This window comes from Furipterus horrens, unplaced genomic scaffold (genome assembly GCF_987537825.1).
Source record: "Furipterus horrens unplaced genomic scaffold, mFurHor1.1.pri manual_scaffold_1, whole genome shotgun sequence".
Classification (NCBI taxonomy): Eukaryota; Metazoa; Chordata; class Mammalia; order Chiroptera; family Furipteridae; genus Furipterus; species Furipterus horrens.
The window spans coordinates 7,434,140-7,454,579 of record NW_028327171.1 but is presented as its reverse complement, the minus strand read 5'-3'; the positions used below and the strand labels follow the sequence as shown (position 1 = coordinate 7,454,579).

The 20,440-nt window shown below is 48.6% G+C and overlaps 1 long non-coding RNA gene across 1 annotated transcript; it reads left to right on the top strand.

The window, feature by feature from the left end:
• The first annotated feature begins 2,202 nt into the window (after nt 1-2,202).
• LOC150020570 (uncharacterized) lies at nt 2,203-8,528 on the top strand. Its single transcript, XR_016507737.1, has 3 exons — nt 2,203-2,400; nt 3,782-3,901; nt 8,143-8,528. It is a non-coding gene; the product is annotated as an uncharacterized LOC150020570 (long non-coding RNA).
• Nucleotides 8,529-20,440: the final 11,912 nt, after the last annotated feature.

Here is a 20,440-nt window from a genome sequence, read left to right as displayed (position 1 = left end):
TATATGGGCGACTGCTCCTTGTGGTTTAAGGAACTGTAGACCCGGCCTGAGCATGATGAGCCGCAAGCGTCCTGGCTGCGCTTGTCTGTAAGTCTCAACATGAGGCTGCGTGCAGAATGTGACTGACAGCCACTCAGAGGGTTGCCATGGGAATTGGATCAAAGAGCGCTTATTAAGCTCATTGTGCTTTAAAACTTGCTCTGCTCTCCTTATCAGCAATGTGGTGTAAGCTATCTTTAGCAGGGAGTATATGGGACCCTGGCTGGTTTGGCTCAGTGGATTTAGCGTCGGCCTGGGAGCTAAGTGTCGCTGGTTCGATCTTCCAGTCAGGGCACATCAGAGAAGGAAAACTCTGATTCCAAAAAACCTCCACTGCCTTGCGGCATACCTCTTCAGGGGAAAGGCTAAGGGAGTAAACCCCGACAGAAAATCCGGAGCCGGAGTCCCTAAGGCGGTTTGACGTTGTAGTCAATACCGGCAACTCCTGCAGTGCACCTGAAGCCAAGCTGTATTGACTCCGTCTTTCCCTTGGATCCTTCAGCTGAGAAGAGAGGGGGGGTCTGCTGCATGGGCAACAGCAGACCCTCCATATCACCCTGCCCAGGCTCTGTAGCTTCAGCTTTACTGGAGAGGACACTCCAGCGTCATCGCAAGATGTCGATTCAACACGGGAGAAGACAGATACCGTGTCACTCCCGAGTCGGACTGCACAGCCATTCTCGGCGGTGCAGATAGACTCTTAAGAAGCTACACCATCGTCTCTCGAGACGGACGGCTGCCGATATATGGGACCCTGCACCTGGCCTGAATGTTTTATAGACCTTGACTCTAATCAATGTGACTCCCGAATTAGTGTATGTTATCTGTTACTGTCAAACGCCTGAATACAATAGACAATTTATGAATTTTAGCCTTGTATCTCTTGCATGTATCCTCCTCAATAAAAGACATGAGGGATGAAGGTTTGGCTCCTTGTTGGTCTCCACTAGAGAGGCAGTCACCTTCCTTCCCCCAGACATAACAAAGTGTCCTGGGTAAAATTTGTTTCGCCACGGTCACGGAGCCTCTGCTGGACAGAGCAACTTCCAACCGAGCCTAGGGTGTGTGTGGCACCTCCGCCATAGTTTTAGAAAATAAAATTATTTTTCATAAAGATACGTTCACATGCAAAGGGGTACTTTACTGTTATTTCTGAATGAATTAATAAGTACTTAAAAAATCCCTCCCTTCTAATTTTGAATGCATACGCTACACAGACGAAAACTCATCTGGGTCCCCAGTCACTTTCAGTGTGTAACGGGGTCCCAAGATGGCAACATCTCAGGCCCATGGCTCTGCACTGTCTGATATGCTGAGCGGACCCTTTAGCCATAAAAGGGTCACATCACCTGGGTTTCAATCCCTGTTCAATTACACTAAGGGATTCAGAGCAACTGATTTAATACCCTTGATCCTCGTGTTTTCTTTTCTTTTGTCAAATCTGTAAAATTAGAAGAACCACACAATTTCAGAATCGCTGAGGTTAAATGAGCTCGTGAACCTCAGCACACGCTCGCATGGATGGCTGGCAGCCAGGAGGTGCCCAGACATGTCGCCCCTCACGTGAGTGGCATTTTGTCCTATAAGGGCCTGGAGACTAAGTCGGGGTGCAGTTGCTCAGCATCCTGGCCAGCTGACCAGCTACCAGGAGAGCAGAGACCCCCCATGGGCTTGGACACACTTGGGACAGCCATAGTGCAATGGCAGGGCTGGAGGAGGAAGTGTTCATCTTTCCAGGGACCAGCATCTCAGACACAGCAGCTCTGTGGAAGGTATAGGTCTCAGTTCAATTCAATTAGCCAAATGTTTATGAAGCGCCTGTTAGATGCCAGGCCCTGTTTAAGCCCCACAGGTGCATCAGGGAACAAAAGCGACAAAGATGCAGGACTTGGGCAGCTCACCTTCTAGAGCAAAGTTCGGGAAAGTGAAGCAGCAACAAATTCCCAGAGAGGACCGACCTGCAGGCAGGAGCACGACCCAAGGAAAGTGCTTGGCAACAGAGAGGGCCAAGTTCATGCAGTGACCCCACGCACAGGTTCCTGTGCCTGGGATTATGCAAAGAGGCACTGGTGATAGGGGGCGGGGAGGGCCGGAGGCAGGGCGCTAGGGGTGATGACAAGCAGGACACCCGGCTGCCCTGGGACAAGACGAAGGAGGGAATGGGAAAGAGCCTGAAGTGGGGGAAGGCACCTTTTGGGTGAAAACTTTCAACCCTCTTCCTAAATCATGGCTCTGCCTCCAGTGTCCTTGTCTGGAATAGGTCACCCAGGGGTCTGTGAGCTCTCGGCAGGAAGTCTGGAGCAGCGTAGAAATCTGAGTCTGAACAGCACCAGAGGAAGGTGAACTAAGAAGTATGAACTGGTAAGTGTTCGGCCCGTCTTCCAGCTGCCATTCTAGGCTGCTCCCTTTTGTCCTGGGTTGCCACTTGGACGGGCCAGAGGGTAATGCCCACCTATTGGTTCATGAACAGCCATTGTTCTTAGGAAGGACTGGCGGTGTGTGTCTAAGCTTCTGAAAGTGGTCTTGTTTATTCTAGTCATTAGGCTGACTGGCAGGTCGCTTCTCTGACAATCTCCTGAAGGTGCCAGCTGTGTTTGTGCAGATAATCCATGTTGACACGGGGTTTTCTCTGGGAAGGTGTTGTCTGCAGAACCCAAGAGCTCGGTCACACCCTTAGCTGCACAAATCCACCTTGAAACAAACACTCAAGGTTTTTGAGAGAGTCCACAGTTTTGGGCTGTTTCTGACCCCTGTAATTGTGACTGGGGTGGTTTACATGCCACAGTGCAAATGATTTCTTACAGGTGTTCTGCATCATCATAATCGCCGTAGTGCTCATAGCCCGCACGGTGGGATGGGAGAAACAAGAATTCACGCTTCACATGCACGAGGCCCCCTTGTTCAGGGCTTGGCTCATTTGTGGAAAGAAAAGGCACCCAGTTTTCGTGAACCCGAGTGACACAGAGATAAGAGAACAACCCTAAGGGGAGGTTGGAGCAATTGTTGTCATTTGTCAGAGGGAGGGTCCATTTGGAGACTGGACAAGAGTTTCTGGCCACTACAGCTTTTGGTGCTGCAATGTGCAGGCTCTAATTGGCTGGTCCGGAGGTGGGCGGTGCTCAGTTATGGAATCCTATGCTCAATGCCACGTCCCTGGTCACCTGCTCTGGTACAGTGAGGCAGCTGAAGGGTACAAAAGGTTCCTTAGTAGCCCGTGGCCACTCAGTTAGAACCTGGGTCTCCTAAGTCCCAGACCCTGCGACCTCTGTCCTAGATTCCTGGAGTGCCATGTCCCCTTTCATGAAGATGTGTCCAAACTGAGGTGACCCAGGCGCTCAGCGGCAAGAGGAGAGTGCACCCCATACGTTATCTCCTCGCTCTCACCACCCTTGTGTGACCTGATGGTTTGCACCTGGCTTACAGTGAGAACTGTGGGAGAAACCAAACCAAACCAGAAACCCAACGCCCAAGTTCACGTCCTTTGCTGCTGACTTTCACTCTTTAGGGAAGAATTTCTGCTGGCTGCCGTGGCTGAAAGTTTTAGGAGGCAGAGCATGAAAATTGGATCAGGCTGACCGGATCTCCTAGTTCTGTGGTCTGGGATGTGAGCCAGTAAGGGTCACCACACCCATCTCTGAGGTGACAGAAGAGAAGGAAGATACATAAAACAATGCAAGAGAGGCACCCTGTTAATGGTTGCTATTATTACCTTAATGGGGTGTTTTGTCTTTCAATGTCCCAGCAATCAAGAGAAAAACTGGATGAATTTGTTTTGATTCAGAAAAAGTAGGGGACTACGGAAGAAACACTATGCGACACCTGTCTTAGAATATTCCAAAGAGAAAATAAACGTGTCTTCAAGGTAAGTCCTTCGGGAAAAAACAAAACAAAATATCTCAACAGCATATGCACGTATTAGTCCGAAAACGCTCAATGGGAACCAGTGGAAGGCATTTCTGAAAAGCAGTGATTCATACGTTGGACGGAGGTGCAGCCCTGAGCTTGTAGGGCTGCCTTATCCTCTCCTGTCACCCCAACTGTCACTCATCAAGCCACGCGCATCCTGCCTGGGCCCCCACGTGGAAGCCGCACCAAGTGCATTTCCTGGGAAGTACGGGGAAAGATGGCAGCCCTCATGCTCAGCCTCCAGACACCTACCCGCTCGTAGGGGCTCCAGGGCAGCTCCCGGTGCGCAGCGCAAGTCTGGAAGCCACCATGTGAACACCTTGGGGAGTAACCAAGCCCCAGGGAGGTCCCTGGACCCCATGTGCTCAATGCCCTCACCGACACAGAAGTCCGCTGGGGTCCCACACCACCCTCCGCTCCTACCTGTCCCTATGTCATGCGCTTCTAAAGACGTCGCTCCACAGCCCCTACCCTTGACAGCACCTAAATAGGTCCCTCACCTGCTGCCACGCCTCCTTTCCCGATGCGCCCCACCTGCTCTGGGGATGCTTGCTAAAATCTCCAGGGAAAGACATGAAGACCTGATACCTAAGCGCTCAGCCCTCCCTCCCGGCACCTTCTGGAACCCTCTGCCAGGGGCAGTGTCCCTTGCCACGGGGGTGGGATCAAGAGCACAGGTGGAGGCAGATGTCCTGGGTCAGGGCCTGCTTGGTACTGGTTTCCAGGCCCACTGGGGTGCGGACCGGGCTCAGGTCTCCCACCGGCTGAGGAGGGGTCTAAGGGAGTCCGACCCTCGCATGCATCCCTCCGTCTCCCCGACAACCAGCCTCTGCACGAACCCCAGGCCGGTCCTCTCCGACCCCCGGGGTCCCGGCCTAGGAGGCAGCCCTTTGTCCCAGCTGACCCCGGCCGGCCCCAGGTATGACCGTGACCCTGACCCTGACCCTGACCCGACCCCGACCCGGACCTCCACCCATGTCCTGCCGTCCTGCCGGGACCCCTCTCACTCAGTCGCTGCGTTCGGTCTCTGCGCCCCAGGAGCAGCGTCCGCGCCCGCGCCATCCCCGCCGGCGCCCGCGCACGCGCGCACGGGGCTCTACCGCCTCCCTGCGGCTGCGGCGCAGCACGTGGCATCCGCGCGCCCTGGCCCTCGGGTGGGCCCAGGTGAATCCGGCCACTCCAGTGTCGCAGACCCCGAGTGTGGCTGCTGGGTCCATTTCTGCCTTTTCACCCCCCCCCCAACTTGTCCCGTGGGGCCCTTCCCTCCTTTACTGGCCCCTATGTTTCCTTGGGTCCATCACGCCTCTCCTGCCCTCTCCGCCCCCCGCTTGTCCCACAGGGTCCATCCCACGTTTACTGGTTCCCCCACGTGCCTTCAGGTCCATCACGCCTTCCCTGCTGCGCAGACCCCACGGGAGGCACAAGGGGCCCACAGAGGCCTTCCCAAGGCGGCCCTGCCCCAGGCCCCCCACTGCCTCAGGCTTCTCTGGGCTTGTGCTTGCTGAGCTGCTCAGCCACATGGCACTCTGTCAGGGTCCCCCAGGGAAGCTCCGGAGAAGGACATGTGAAAAGGCCGGGCGCCCTAACGCCCACTTTGGGGGGCGGTGGTGAGTGAGTTCTCTCCCCCAGGGAGCCCCTTTAGTGCTCTGGGGATGCACTGGCCCACATCAACCTGTCACAACTCCTAGGCTTTCCGCGAGTCAGGGCGTAGCTTCCTCCCTGCTAGCTAGCCTCGGCCCTTTTATAATCGTGTCTCACTAAACGCACATGTTACAAAGTTCGGGGAGCCTTGGTTGCAGTACGTTAGACTTAATTTCCATCTTAAATTGTTTCTGAGAAAATGCTTCCCCAGTTATTTCTTCTGATGCATGCCCCTCCCCCGTGCCCAGTATTTTCATGTATTTGTTACAAGGTGGGGTTAATAACTTCTTTGCATGGCCAGCGGCACCTGATGGCCTGTGGGTTCCTGGAAGGCAGGGACTGTGTTTATTTCTCTATGTCCCCAGCGTCCTGCAGGGTGGGACGCTCAGGAAGCCCTCAGGAATTGAATGTCGAATGAATAGCCACTAAAAGGCAGAGCTGGTAGGCAGTCCAGGATTCGCTTAGTTCACTTCCCTCAAGCATTTCTTCTTTTTAAATGAAGTTTATTGGGGTGATATTGGTCAACAAGATCAGACAGGCTTCAAGTGCACGTTTCTCTGATACATCACGTGTACACTGCATCGTGTGCCCACCACCCGAAGTCAAAGGACCTCCTCTCATCCCCGTCAACCTGTACAACTGCCCCACTCCCTTCCCTCTGGTAACCACCCTACTGTTGTCTGAGTTTCAGTTTTCTAGCCCACATATGAGTGAAATCATACAGTTCCTAGCTTTTTCTGACTGACCCATTTCATATAGCATAATATTCTCAAGGCCCAACCATGTTCCCGCAGATGGCAGTATTTCATCTTTTCTCATGGCTGAGTGGCATCCCTCCAAGTCTACGTACCACGTCTTCTTTATCCGACCCTCCATCGAAGGGTACTTTGGTTGTCTCCATGTCTTGGCCACTGAGAATCTGCTGCAATGAAGCCTTGTTTCTTTGCTTGCAGTTGTATTAGTCAGTGAGGACTGCTGTAACAAATCCGACAGACCAGTGGCTTAAACAATAGATGTTTATTTTCTCCAGTTCTGCAGGTTAGAAGTCCAAGATCAAGGTGTCTGCAGACCAGGTTCTTTGTGAAGTCTGTCTTCCTTGATTGCAGGCAGCTGTCATCACCCCGTGAACTCTGTGGGACAGAGAGTCCCGCTGGTGTCTCTTCCTCTTTTTATATGGGTGCTAATCTCATCCTGAGAGCTCTGCCCTCATGACCTCTTATAAACCTAGTTATCTTATGTCCCAGTACATTCACATTATGGGGGTGGGGCTTCAACATTTGAATGGGAGGCGGGGCAAGTATTCAGTCTGGAACAGCGGTGCTCATCCAAACCTAGGGTCACATACCCTTCCCGGAATTGGAAGGAGGCTTCTTATGGAGAGGCTGCTCTCCAAACTCTTAACCTTGGGAGGAGGAATCTGAGAACCTCGGGTTAAGTGACCTGGCAATGGCGATGTTTGCACACCCATGTGTTATGTATAAAGCTTATCTCTTTGGAAGCCTTATCTATTCTCACCTTATTTTACCTTATCTCAAGGGCCTCAATCTGGATTCAGCTGGGAGTAATAATAAAGTGTTATTTTTCTAATAACATTTGTTCCATAAAACAATGCTTCTGGCTCCTACCAGTAACTGTAATGGGAGTTCAGGCCACAAGGACCAAGAAAAGGGGGTTGATGCTCTGAAAATTAATAGAGGAAACCTCAATTAAAGTGGGAGTTGGGAGATCCTGTAGGGGAGGTCTCATGTCCTACCATTCATTCTCAGTTACCCCAAATAGGAAAAGGGAGACCGTGTCTCCAACAGGAAGATGCTCTCTATTTTACTACCCCAGTAGGAGGAAGATTTTTTCCTCTCCTGCCAACAGCCCAGCCAATGAGAAACTGTTACAACTCAGCCAATGAAAAGCCACTACACTTGGAACTCCCATTTGCCTCCAAAGGACTCTGTAACAGCCCCTCCTCCCTCTAGAAAAAGAATAGTCTGCTCCTTTGTTCTCCAGACTTGCTTATGGTTTTGCCATTAGACCGAATGCCCAGAATTACAATTCTTTGCTGGTAAAAATAACTGTTTGATTTGTTTATGTCCACAATGCCATACCTCCAATAATCCTAGCTGTCAATGTTGACAGCTAAGGTGTGTTTGATCAGCACAGGCTTTGGCTGGACAAAGCAGTTCTCAGAGAGAAATAGAAACACTAAAGTTGTTCTTGGAGTTTGTTCTTGACCTCACTGTGCAGAACAGAAGTCAGAATACCTGATTGGGAATGCAAAGCAAAAACTCCTTGGTCACGCTGTCTTACAGCAATCACACCACCCAACCTGGCTTCTTTTGTTCTTATAATGGAAACCTCCCTTTTAGGTGGGAGCCTGGAGCTGCTTTTCCTTCATAAACAGTGCTGAGTGGAGGGGAAAATAGTTAAACACACACATATCCTTTTTAGAGATGACAAGGAAACTTAAAAAGCCTGCTTAATAAAAATGTCCGCCTTCTTTCTAAGGAGAGAAACAAGGTTTCGTGTTGTTATTGACCAAGCCTGTCTGTTTATCCAATACAGGGTCCTAATGAAGCGGGCAAATGAATGACCCGACATTTGCTTTGGCCCTGTTACTTCGATGGCTTCATGGTGTAATCACAATCCAGGGAGGATGGAATTTACACCCATTTTACAGATGAGGCAGCGAAAGATTGGAGGAGTGTGGCGAGGCGCACAGCGGGTAGGACTCAGGACGAGGGCAGCTGCTCTGGGCCCTCTTCTTTGTGCTCTTCTAGGGGCGTTTACCGCACGGTATTGTAATGATCTGTGCCGGGGATGTTCCCCACCCGTGAGCCAGTGCATTACTGGGGGGGCGAGAGCTCTCTAAGACTTGCTTATCCAGCAACTAAAATGGTACTTGGCACATAGCAAACTGTCAATGCGTTTTGAATGAATGAACAAGTGAAGACGCAAATAAACTCTATGGAAGGCAACAGAAGAAAGTGAAGGTTTTATTTGATTTTAATTTACAAATTCTAGGTTCTAATCGGAGCTCTGCCATTGTTCTAGCCAGTCCACGAATTCTTCAGGCCCTTCATTTTCTCACCTGCAACCTCACAGGACGGTCATGGTTGCTGTTAACCATCCACCTCTGTAGTTCCCATAAAGATGGAATCACAGCACCCCGGCAGTCCCTGTGGTGTTTGAAGCCAGTGACGATGGATGGCATGTGGAATGGGGCCACTGGAAGGGGAGAACCCCAGCCAATCCCTTGAACCAGGGCAGAGTCAGAACCTTCCCTGCCACACACACAGAGGGGTCCTCAGATCCCCCCAGGTCCTGACCAAGCAGACCACAACAGGTGGTGGGTCTTCAGGCTGTTCCTCACCCCATTGGCCAATGTTAGCAAAACTGCATGCTGTGTAATTACGGGGAAGGTAGAAAGCCCCCAAATACGAGCCCTCTTCCTCGGCCCATGATTTTTGTGTCACGGTCAATGCCGGCAGAGGCCGCTGTTCTCCGCTGGAGTGCACATTGGAGTCCCAGTTTGCACGCGAAAGTACAGAAGCAAGATTCCAATGTCATTGTCTCGCAGAGACCCTTGGAACTGACCCTTTTAGAAGAACTCCAGGTCAGTCTAATGTATAGACAGAATTAGGTGCTACCGAGTTAGCACGCAGGGTTTCAGCCTGAGCACTATTGCTATTTTGGGTCAGAGATTTCTTTGCCGTGGGGCTGGTCCCGCACATGGTAGGATGCTTCGCGGAATTCCTGTTCTCTGTCCACTCCTTGGCCAGAGGGAAATCTCCAGTTGTGATGGCAAAAACGGTCTCTCTGGGAGGCACAGCTGCCCCCGGCTGGGGACCACTGGATGTGATAGTGAAGGATGGGAGGAGAGAGGCCATTGCGGCATTTGCTACTCAATGGGCAGTCCCAGGACCTACACCACTGGGAACCTGTTAGAACTGCAGACCCTCCACCCCAAGTGGAGACCTCGTTTTCACAAGATGCCTGGTGATTCATGTGCATGTGGAAGTGTGAGAGTCCTGACAGGCCACCAGTGTCCCCGTGCCCCGGAAGCGCTTAGTTTAGTAAAATAGCACTTGACCCTCTGCATCTAGATGATATGAGACCACGGCCACAGGGTGTCAAGCTGAGAAGCAGCTGGGAAGTCACCTGAACCTCCTGGACAAGGTCCTGTTGTAGTTTGGTCCCTTGCAGGAGGGCCCATTAGGGCGAGCGACAGGGAGGGCAGGTGAGAGGTACCTAAGGTGGGGCAGCTGAAGAAGGGGGACCTGAATGACTGTAACAACCAGGAAACTGGGTGAGGGAGTCTGATGCTATTACAGAGACAAGCTGTTCCTCCTGTCCCTCCCTTGTAGACACACTGAAAATTACAGTAATGCTGGGCCAGAGCTTTCCTGGCATATGACCCAGGGGCTGCCCCCCTGGGTGGCAAGAATGAGCAGGGAGGTATGGGAGCGACTGTACTGGCCTGGCCGGAGCCACCAGGGCACACCCTCTGCACAGCTGGTAAAGAAGGGGGAGCAGACCTGCCAGCTGGCGCTCCACCTTTTGTCCGGGAACAGCAGGTCCTGGGGTTCCCTCAGACCTCCCCTGACATCTGTGCAGGTGAGAGCTGGCCAGCACAGCAGGTGCATCAAGGTTAACTTGAAGGGGAGGGGAGGCCACCAAAGGGCAGCCTGTGTGGAAATGGGCCATGGTGATTGTCAGGGCAGCCTTGCACTGAGAAGTCACCCAGAGACCACTGTGGGATCAGGCGGTGGGTTTATTGAGGGGAAAGGTGGGGAAGGGGGGAAGGGGAGAGGCAGGTCCCCGACCAACTCAAGGGCCCGTAAGAGCAAGGGGAATGGGGAAGGGGGAGTGGGGACTCCCGGTCCTCCTCATGGGCCCATCGGAGTCCCACCCACACTTCTACAGGCACCTTTTTATACTTGTCAACCGGTGAGTTTGCTTATCACCATATTCAGTAGGTCATTTACATCTGATTGCCTCCCCCTCTCCCCAGGTTAGTTAACATATTGGGCTAGGCTCATTACCATTTCCCCTGGGAACTGGTTCAGTCCATCAGCACATCTTTGGGGAACTGCTAAGTCCATCAGTATATCCTTGGGAACTGCTAAGTCCAGGGCCAGGCTGGTTAGCATATACCAAAGTCCAGGTGTCCATTCTAGTTGCCTCCATGTTCTGACAGTGAGTGATGTTTCAGGAAACTCCCCATCACTCCCTCCTTATCCCCTGCCCTTTGCCCTCCTCCCTTTGCACTGAGCACTGCCTGGCATCATTGTAGGCATTTTATTATTAACTTCTTATCTGGAATGTAAACCCCTCTCCGGTAGACTGCAGGTTCCATGAGGATGGGGGTCTTTGGTTCCCAGCTGAATCCCCAGGGCCTAGTGTAACAGAACCCCTGGGCTGCTTCAATTGAAACAGAACCCATGGGCTCTTTAGTCAGGGGCCCGATTGCCCGCCGCCAAAATTATAACTCTTAATACTAGAGTTTAGTGAAAAGAAAAAGAATTGTTTATTTAAGTTATATAGATTTAGATTATTTGCGGATTTCTGCTGTTAAGTCTTATGTTCTTTAAAACACCCATAAACATATATCCCTGCCTCCCCCTCCCAGACCTGGCCAGTCTTAGGAGAGTCAGAAACACGGTTTCCCTACTTCCCAAACACAGTTCAGCTTTACCAGCAGCTGCCAATCACTCTTCTGATTGGGGAGGTCCTTTCTGTGCTGTGGTGCCCTCCAGCTCTCAATGCAGGACCGCCTGGGTTCTCAGCCTCCTTGTAAACTGCCTTCTTCCTGCAAACCGCGTGGATCTCCTCTCCTTCTCAAAACCCCATGGCGAGGCCCCCTCCTCTAAACCACATGCAGGGAGAGCACTAGAGTGAGAGAGCTAAAAAGTCCGAAGCTGCTTATATATCCCCGACTGCGACTTCTGATGCAGTGGGTGTTGCAAACAGTTCTGGCCATTCACAGAACCCCACATAGGCTCTGTGTGCTTTTTCCGTACCGTCCCCTGGTTCAAGACTCCTCCCATCCACCTGAGGATGCATTAAAACCATTTTGCATAAGAAAGACACTAGCCACCAGCCCCAGGCATGTGGAGGCATTCTAAAAGCTGCTTCCTTCTCCCCATCCCCCAGCCGCAAACTCTGGGGATTTTTGGACTCCCCTGTTTCTGTAACACTAGGGCAGGACCTGGGTCATGGTCAGCACTCTCCAAATATTGTTCAATGACTGGAAAAATTAGTAAGCAAATAGATAGATAAGCACCGGGGTTATTTTAATGACTGCTATGGAACCATGCCTGCCTTTTCCCCCTCCTCTCTGATGACTGATTCACTGTCTATCTGCCTACTTTTTACAGAGCTGTTGGAGTTTCCCCAGCCAAGGACCGAAAATTTCACTCGTGGGGGGGGGGGTAGTTCTGTTGGTTGGATTCATCTTTTGTCTTTCAAAGACGTTAAACAATGCTTATATTAATACCCCCTATTTCTTCTCAGTGTCTGGCTTTGCAAGTTCATTCATTCATTCATTCATTCACATATTGAACAAAAGAGGATCCATTGAATAACTACTATCTGCCAGGCTGCAGGCTAAGTGCTGGGATAGGAAGGTAAGCAAAGGCATAATCTTTGTCATGCAAACCCTAGCTATCAAAATAAGGTGGGTGTTAACGTCCCCATCTGATAGGGAAGGGATGCCAGAGGGTTCCCTCCCTCGTTGGACCATGGAGGCCAGTGTACAGTTGATCTGAGTCTCAGAACTCGAATTAGTTTCAAAGGGCACTAGAAACAAAGGTCTTTTTGAAACGGAAGCCAGGCTGACTGTCAGGAATCATGAAGACACCACCCAGCCAAGGCCCATGTATAACCCAGGCACATGCACGTCTTCCTCCTGGGCATTAGGAAAGTTCACGGTGCTGCTCTCTGCTAGGTACATGGACGGGTGGGTGGGAGGGGGAGCCTGGAAGCGGCTGGAGGGTGTGGGTGGATTCCGGGGAGAATCCCCGGAGCTCTTCAAGAATGAAACCAACGTGCATGGTACAGAAATGGACCTTGACACACACCTAGAGTTCTTCTGCTGTCTGGAGTTTGAAAATGTCTTAATGAGATTGTTAAAAGCTTAGACAAATATGGACAAGGAACCACTAACTTACTGATTCATAAAAGAGTTAGTCAGCTCTCTGTGTCTTAAGATAAAAAATATTCCAGAAAAAATTCCAGGAAGTTGATCTTTAAACAATACAGTGTGTGAACGATTCACGTAGCATTTACATTGCATTAGGTATTGTAGATAACCTAGAGGAGGTTTAAAGGATGACAGGGGAGGGTGCGCTTGCAGGCAAATACTCATCCAACCACCGTGAGGGACTTCCCTGGATTTTGGCATCACCGGCAGGTCCTGGAACTAACCAACCCCCTGCAGACGCAGGGGTATGGCTGTAGTATCATTGTCCCCAAACCAGACATATGCGGGATTCTGGTGGCACAATGGTGACAGCACCCACTCACTGCCTGCGTCCCAGCAGGCACGGGATACAGGCTGAGCTCATTGACTTCATCATGGGGGGGATGCTCAGTTTTTATATCTCAGGAGAACCTGGAGGGCTTCCAGGAAGTGGCAAGGCCAGGCTGGAGTCTGAAGGATGATGAGAGGCAGTAACCATGTAGGGTGTTTACTGAAGGTAGGATGGGGGAGAGGAGGTAACCTAGATCTTGCTACTTAACGGGGCCCATGGATCAGCATCATGCCTGGGGGCTTGTCAGACAGGCCCTGCCCCAGACCTACAGAACTAGAATGCATATTTTCACAAGATCCTGGTGTGATTTACCTGTGTGTTAAACCCAGAGAAGCTCAACCTAGGGAGCTTTGAGAGAGAGAGACAGACAGGCAGAGAGACAGACAGACAGACAGAGCAAACCATTGCCTAGGCCCATCTCCCTTTCTCCTGAGTGGGGCCAGCAAGACTGAGCGGTAGGTTTCCTTACACTTACCCAGGTCGGTGTTTCATTGAAGATCTTTTTTCCTCTCTTGCAGAGGTTTCTGTTTCAAGTGAGTGAAATGCAATCAATCAACAAGATACTGATTCAGAGACTCGGCTCTCCTTTCTGTGTCTGGCATTCTGGGTCATGGGCGTGAAACTTGGTACTTGAATGCTTCTTCCTCACGTGTGCAGAGTTCAGCCCACCAGTGAGAGCATTAATGCTCTTCAGGCAGAGCAAACTTGAACCCCCAAGTGAAAAGGGGGCCAAGGAAATGAAGCATAGTTCACAAAATACAGAACACACAGAAAAAAATGAATCTTAGCAACAAGCAGATGCTTCTACAATGAGCAAGCATGTAACAAATCATGTGCATAAGTCAGGTGACCTACCCCCTCCACCGCGGCATGGAGTGTGAATTTGGATATCATCCCAGGAAATGAATCCAAGGCCACAGACGCTACAGATCCTCTGTTCCCTGTCACCCAGGGGTGCTGTCTGCTCCACCCATCTAATGATACTGTCAGAAAGATCCAACGAAAAACTGAAAGTAGGGAGATAACATGTGAGCATTTCCCGCCCCTCATACTCTTCAGTCGACCGAAGCACGGATTGGCTATTTGGATGCTTTAGTGCAGGGACCTGGGGTGGACAAGGCGTCACTCATTCAGCACGGCTTAGAGCGGTTCAGCCTGGAACCGGGTGCTGGACGAAATCAGCTGCCTCTCCGCTTCATCGCTCAGGCCACATCCGCTAAGCAGGACGGGTTCAGCCAGCCCAAAGCGGCTGGCCCAGCGGCATTAGTTTGGTTGTTTGGAGGCTGTCGTGCGTCAGTTATTACATAATGTGTTGGCCGTTCCTGACTCCAGCCACGGTGCTGGAATGCGGGTTGGGAGTGGTGCGACCCACAGAGAAGACGGGTTCCAGGCGCGAGAGGCCAAGGGCCAGGGGACAAACAAGGAAACCGGCTAGAGAGTCTAGAAGACAGACCTTTAGAACAAGCCCGGCGAGGGAGTGAGATTTGAGCCCTTCGGGAGGAAGAACCTAAAGGATTAGCAAGCAGGTCAGTGTGGGGAGTGAAGGGGGAAGGCCAAGAGGGACCCTGTGAGTAGGGGGGGTGCCACCCGCTGCGACAGAATGAAAACCTAACAGGATGAGGTTTGAGGAACAGAAAGGAAACAGCAAGCAAGATCTGAAAATTTATTTTGAACAGAATGTTCTGATTCTAAAAGTACAATATACAGGGAGGGGCAAAAGTGGGCATACAGTGGTTTGTATGGGAAATAATGCAATAATTAATAAATAATAACATCAGAGTAAACCCTGTGTTCTGCGTACTCACAACTGTACGCCGACTTTTGCTCCGCCCTTATTTAGGAAATACAGAATTTTTAAAAGAATATTTAAAATCACCTGTGATTCTGTTAGAGATAACTGCTTCAACTTCTGGGCGCATTACTTCCGAGGCTTTGGCATGTGCGTGTGTGTGTAGGTGTATGCATGTGGGTGTGGATGTGCATTTAAAATTGTTGATCTCACCGCACAGTTTATGTTATTTTTCCTCTTAATAGAATCATTTCCTGATCTTTAAATTACTAAAATGTATTTGACGTGGGTGCTGCGGATTCTCCTCTCTGGGTGTGTGTGTGATATTTACTCTATTTCTTTACTGCTGAACAGTTCGATCACTTATTTTTTTTCACTTTGAACAGCATAGCAATGAATATGTTCGATAAATTTTGAAGTTCCAATAAAAAAGTTAAAAAATATTTAAATAGCCAAACTAAAACATGTCTGTAGTAAAAAAAAATAACCCCATTGAAACGGTGTCGAAATACATACAGTAAAAACCAAAGGCCAAACTTCCAGTATGAACACGGAAGCCATTAACTTCCTCCTTTTCCTCTTGGAAATTGTAGAAGAGAACTGAGAAAAATGAAACAGGAAATAAATCACAAGCCTCAAACCCTGGATTTTTGGTGAAACTAGGAGGGAGAGATAAGTTGCCGGTGGCAAAAAATATGCAGAAGCTGCCAAAAGAGCGCGGTCACAGAGAGTCCAGCAGCAGCCAGGGTCAGAAGCACCAGAACACACTCAATGTCCCAAACGAGGGGTGCCCCTGCAGTATGAAAGCCTCGGTCCTTCTTTTCAGCAACGGGAAAGGGAAAGAAGAGGGAACAGGGCTGGTGGCACATCTCGGAGACTCAGGAGTGTCAGGGCTGTGAAATGACATGCATACACGTTCCAGTTTTCAGAACGCAGTCCGCTCGTTTGGCAGCCAAGGGAACACTAGTCTTTGAAACCTGGGAGGTGAGGGGAAGCCTATGCCTTTGCCCCATTGGAACCTCCTGCAAATAGCTGGTCTACAATTCCATGTTGAGTGAGTGACAGATTTAAAAAAGGGTCTCAGGCAGAATCGATGAGCAAATATTATAAAAAATTTTTTTGAAAAAGAGTTCCAAAGCTTAGCATCAAATGAACATTCACCAGGTAAAAGGTTTTCAGAGAGCAAATGAAAACATGGATCTCATCATATTTCGTCACAAATTGAACAACAACAGACAACAACTTACTGGATCAATTTTTTCAACAGAGGCCCATCACGAAGAAATGCAAAAATTGGAGGGCGACAGCAAAATCACAGGAGATGAAATTTGAGCTGTCTAAACTCAAGAAAGACATAAAAGGCAAAGAAAGACAAAATCACTAGAAGAAGCCCTAGAAGAAATAGATATCATCAAAACATAGCAAGGAACACAGTGGACAGAAATGAGGCAGGTAAAAGAAAAGTGTAAGAAAATAAATATTTTAAAATACTGTAATATGAGAGAGAAGATAAGCAAAGCAGATCTAACATCTGTAATTGAAGTCCACATAAAAGGAGGATCAGAAGAAATATTCAAATTTCCTGTCCAGGAAATTGATCCCAAATGGTTAGCGTGAGTTCTCTCCTAGATTTATAGGGCTTTAAATAGAAGAACAGTATTTTAGGGGCAGCTAGGAAAAACATGTCAAGCCACTTAAAATAAGGGGGTGGGGGGCGACGTTAGAGCTGATCTCAGCTTCTCCCAACACAATGTTCAAACCAGAAGGCAGTGATGTCATAGCTACAGGAAGCTAAAAAAAAAAAAAAAAAAACTCAGAAGTCTTCTGTATGCAGCCAATGTTTTCTTTATGTATAAAAGCTACAAAGAGTTTTAACAAGCAAGGGCTCCGCAACTTTTATTTCTATAAGTCCTTTTTGAGGAAGCTACTAGAAGAAAATTTTATCCAATCCCAAAGCAATTGAGGAAGCTGACCCAGCTATAATGGTGAACACCCAGGGTTAAAGAAATCTTTTGAGGAGCAATGTGTACCCAATATGGCAGTGCTGAGGATAAAATGTCACACTATATGTAATATGTATGTCTAGAATTTGCTGTTAAATAAATCTTAGCTTCTGTCCTTATTTGTTTGTTACAAATATATTCCCCACTATTTAGCCTTGTAGCATTTTGACTGTAGCATACACCATTCTTAATTTAAAAAAATTTTTCCTTTCAATTTCCAATTTTTAACCTTATAAAGACAGTAGCACACTGGTTAAAATTATGGGTCTGGTCGACTCTGGACTCTGCTACCAACAGGGAGACCATCAGACTTTATGGCACTTCAGTGACTCAGTTTTCTTCCCTGGGGGACAGCCAAGTACAGTCCAGGCTGGAGATGTTTATTGTGAACGACCTCCAAGATTCAGGACACATTTAGCCAGCTTATTTTTTAAATTGTGTCGTAGAGAAGAAGGGAGGACTAGACAGCTTTGACTAGTTGCGGGGATGTAGTTTAATGATATATGCGCACTTGATAAAAGCTGCCTATGAAAGCCACACAGAGTGAAAAAAAAAAACAAACAAAAACAAACAAACAAACAAAAAACCCCACCCAGAAGCGCAAACTGGCGCCACAAAGTTCCACAACAGCACCACCTAGTGACAAAAATGCAAAATCACATTTGCAAGGCCACCCACAGCTTAGCGGATGGCAAAATGTAACAAAGGAGCATAGAACACCAGTGAAAACTCGAATCAAATGATCTCTTGCATTATTAGAAAGCCCATATCCTATTCTGTTTTTCGAGTTACTATTGCTTCACCTCCTAATAGTTTAAAATTTCCTTTTCTATTTTGTCTGGGTCTCGTCAAACAACAACTGTCCATTCACTGAAAGGAATGTATTTTTCAAGGGTATGTGTAGCAACTAGATCATGGCTCATGGGTGATGTCCAGCTCCATTCATTATTTCTGACTCATTTGACTTGCTGCATACCCTCTAGGGAATGGCTGGCTCAGCAGGAACCTTACATTTCTGGAAGGTGTGAGTCAGCACCCCGGTGACAGTGTGAGCAGAGAGACTTGCTTTTGGAGGTGGAAGGAGCTGGGTGCCCTTTCACGCCAAAAAGCTTTCTCCTGGGCTGTTCTCCTGGACATGCGACTGGGAGCTGGTTTCTTGTTTGTAAAGTTTGGAGAACACCATCTCCTCTCAGGGGGGTTGTGTGTGCGTGTGTGTGTGTGGGGTGGGGGGCACAGGTGTTCCATGCCGGCCATATCCAGTCTCCAGCACGAGGCTGAATACCTGTCCCAACCACTTACATGTGCTTCCTGGGTGTCTCTTCCACACCTGGTGTTTCTCTCCACTCCCAGGATGGGTCTCACACTCCAGTATACTTTATATTTCTCCCATTTTCAGTATGCTTTATATATTAGTGATCGAGTTAAGGCCCTCTCTCCATTCAATTTTATATTTGATCCTTTCCAAGAACCTATGTAAAGTCGTGGACCACGGACATCACCCATTGTCACTCCAGAATCGTGACGTGAACTAAGTATTAAAAAAAAATTCCAAACCCAAAAAGTTGTGAATATTATTTATTCAAACAAGCCAAAGTCTCTTTTAAAACTCTTACACGGGTGGAACATACAAGTACAAAAATACGATTTTAGAAAACTCCAGCTCTGAGGCGCACAACAATTTGGATGGTGTCTGCAGTCTCTCTGAGAGTGGCGCAGATACCTCTTTACTCCAACTCTGGGTCCTATCACAACTTTAAACCAACAGGGTGTACTAAAAATAGAGGAAAATTCCAAAAGGGAGACAAAAATAATCTTGAGCATTTCCAAGTTACACTGAAGAATTGTGCATTAAAGGCTGCGAATCTGAGATACACACAATACATTTTGCAAAGCGCGCCCTCTCGCGTCCGTTCTAGAATTCGAGGTTTGCAGCTCTCCGCCCGCACAGAAACACCGCTACCGCAGTAGCGAAGTCCCCCCCTGCTGAAGAAAAACCACAACAAACAAACAAACAAAGAAAACCGAATAGCTGCTTTAAATGGCTGAACACAGGGATTTTAAACTTTAAGTGTATTAACTGTGCAATGGATAGAAATAGTAAGAAATGCATGACGTTAATTACAAAAATTTAGCTTTTATTACATGACAAATCTCATTCATTCCTGTTCCTTTCATAGGTACTAATGACAAAACTAAGAATTCCCACCCTCAGTGATAGGAACATTGCATCTACAGTTAGGGCAGTGAGAAAAAAAAGATCCAAGTTGATACCATCAGCAGCAAAGGACATAGAACTGTGTAAGAAATTGAAGTTAAGGAAGTTTACTCTGGGTGATTTTCACTACAGGATAAAAGATTCTTAATGAACGTGGATCATTTTTTTCTTTATCGCAGAAAAGATGATCCTTTCATGTTATCTTAACTTTCATTCAGAAATGTTAACCTAAAACGTGTGAGGCTCATGGGAAATTTTACTCCAGCGGGTAAAAGAAAGCAAGCTGAAACCTTCGCTATAATCAGCAAACTTTCAGCCACCTGCATAAACAGCTCTTAACAGGGGGGGGAAAAAAAAGCCCTGCTGCCTGATGGGGACACTAGCCTTCTCATGATATTCTGACCTGTGCCTCCATCATGAATGAAAATACAAATATTCCAACCCAAATGAAGGAAATTCTGTGGATAAACACCAACGGGGAGGAGGCCGTAGGCTGCAAAGTTACACAAGATTTCAAGCTTCCTTTTAGTGATACCATTGGGCTCAGGTGACTCAAAAATCCATGGTACATATCTGTGTAATATGCAATTACAGAATCACACCTCTATTTTGGCAAAATATTCTGCTTGGACTGATGTGCATGGGGTACCCCTCAGTAGAACCTACAATTTAGACTTCCCCCAGTTGGTCCGATAAAAATCGCTCTCCACACGCCAAAGGGAGCCGCCCACTTCCCATCACTGCTTCGCAGGCAGGGGTCAACTCCGTCCAGCAGGTATCTAGGGGCCAGCTATTTTATCACCCCCTCTCCTGTATCCTGAGATGCTCACTGCACACCTCCCGAATCCCTGCTTCGGTAATGGTGCCCCCAACAAGCCCCGGGAGGCTTCACATGGGACGTGAGGAGGCCCCCGAACAATCACAGAGCATGGATCTTGGACTCACACTCAGCCTAGGCTGGATCTGAGTTTATCAGGAATCTTCCTGTGCCTCTTGGCCCAGCCTGTAGCCAACTGGCATTCTTTAAGAGCGAGCATGCTGTGAAATCACGCAGTACGATGTAGTTTAGAAACACGAGCCATCTGCATGGAATATCTGATTATAAGAACCCCTTGAGAAGGCTCAGTGGTGGGTGAGAAAACTGTCCAAGTGGGTGTCTTCGCCACACGCATGCAGGGGTGGGCAAAAGTAGGCTTACAGTCGGGAGTATGCAAAACAGTTTATTCTTGGATTATTATTTATTAATTATCATATTATGTGTCATGCGAACGACGGTAAACTGACCTTGGCCTCGCCCTGTATTGAATTCCAGTAACTAAGG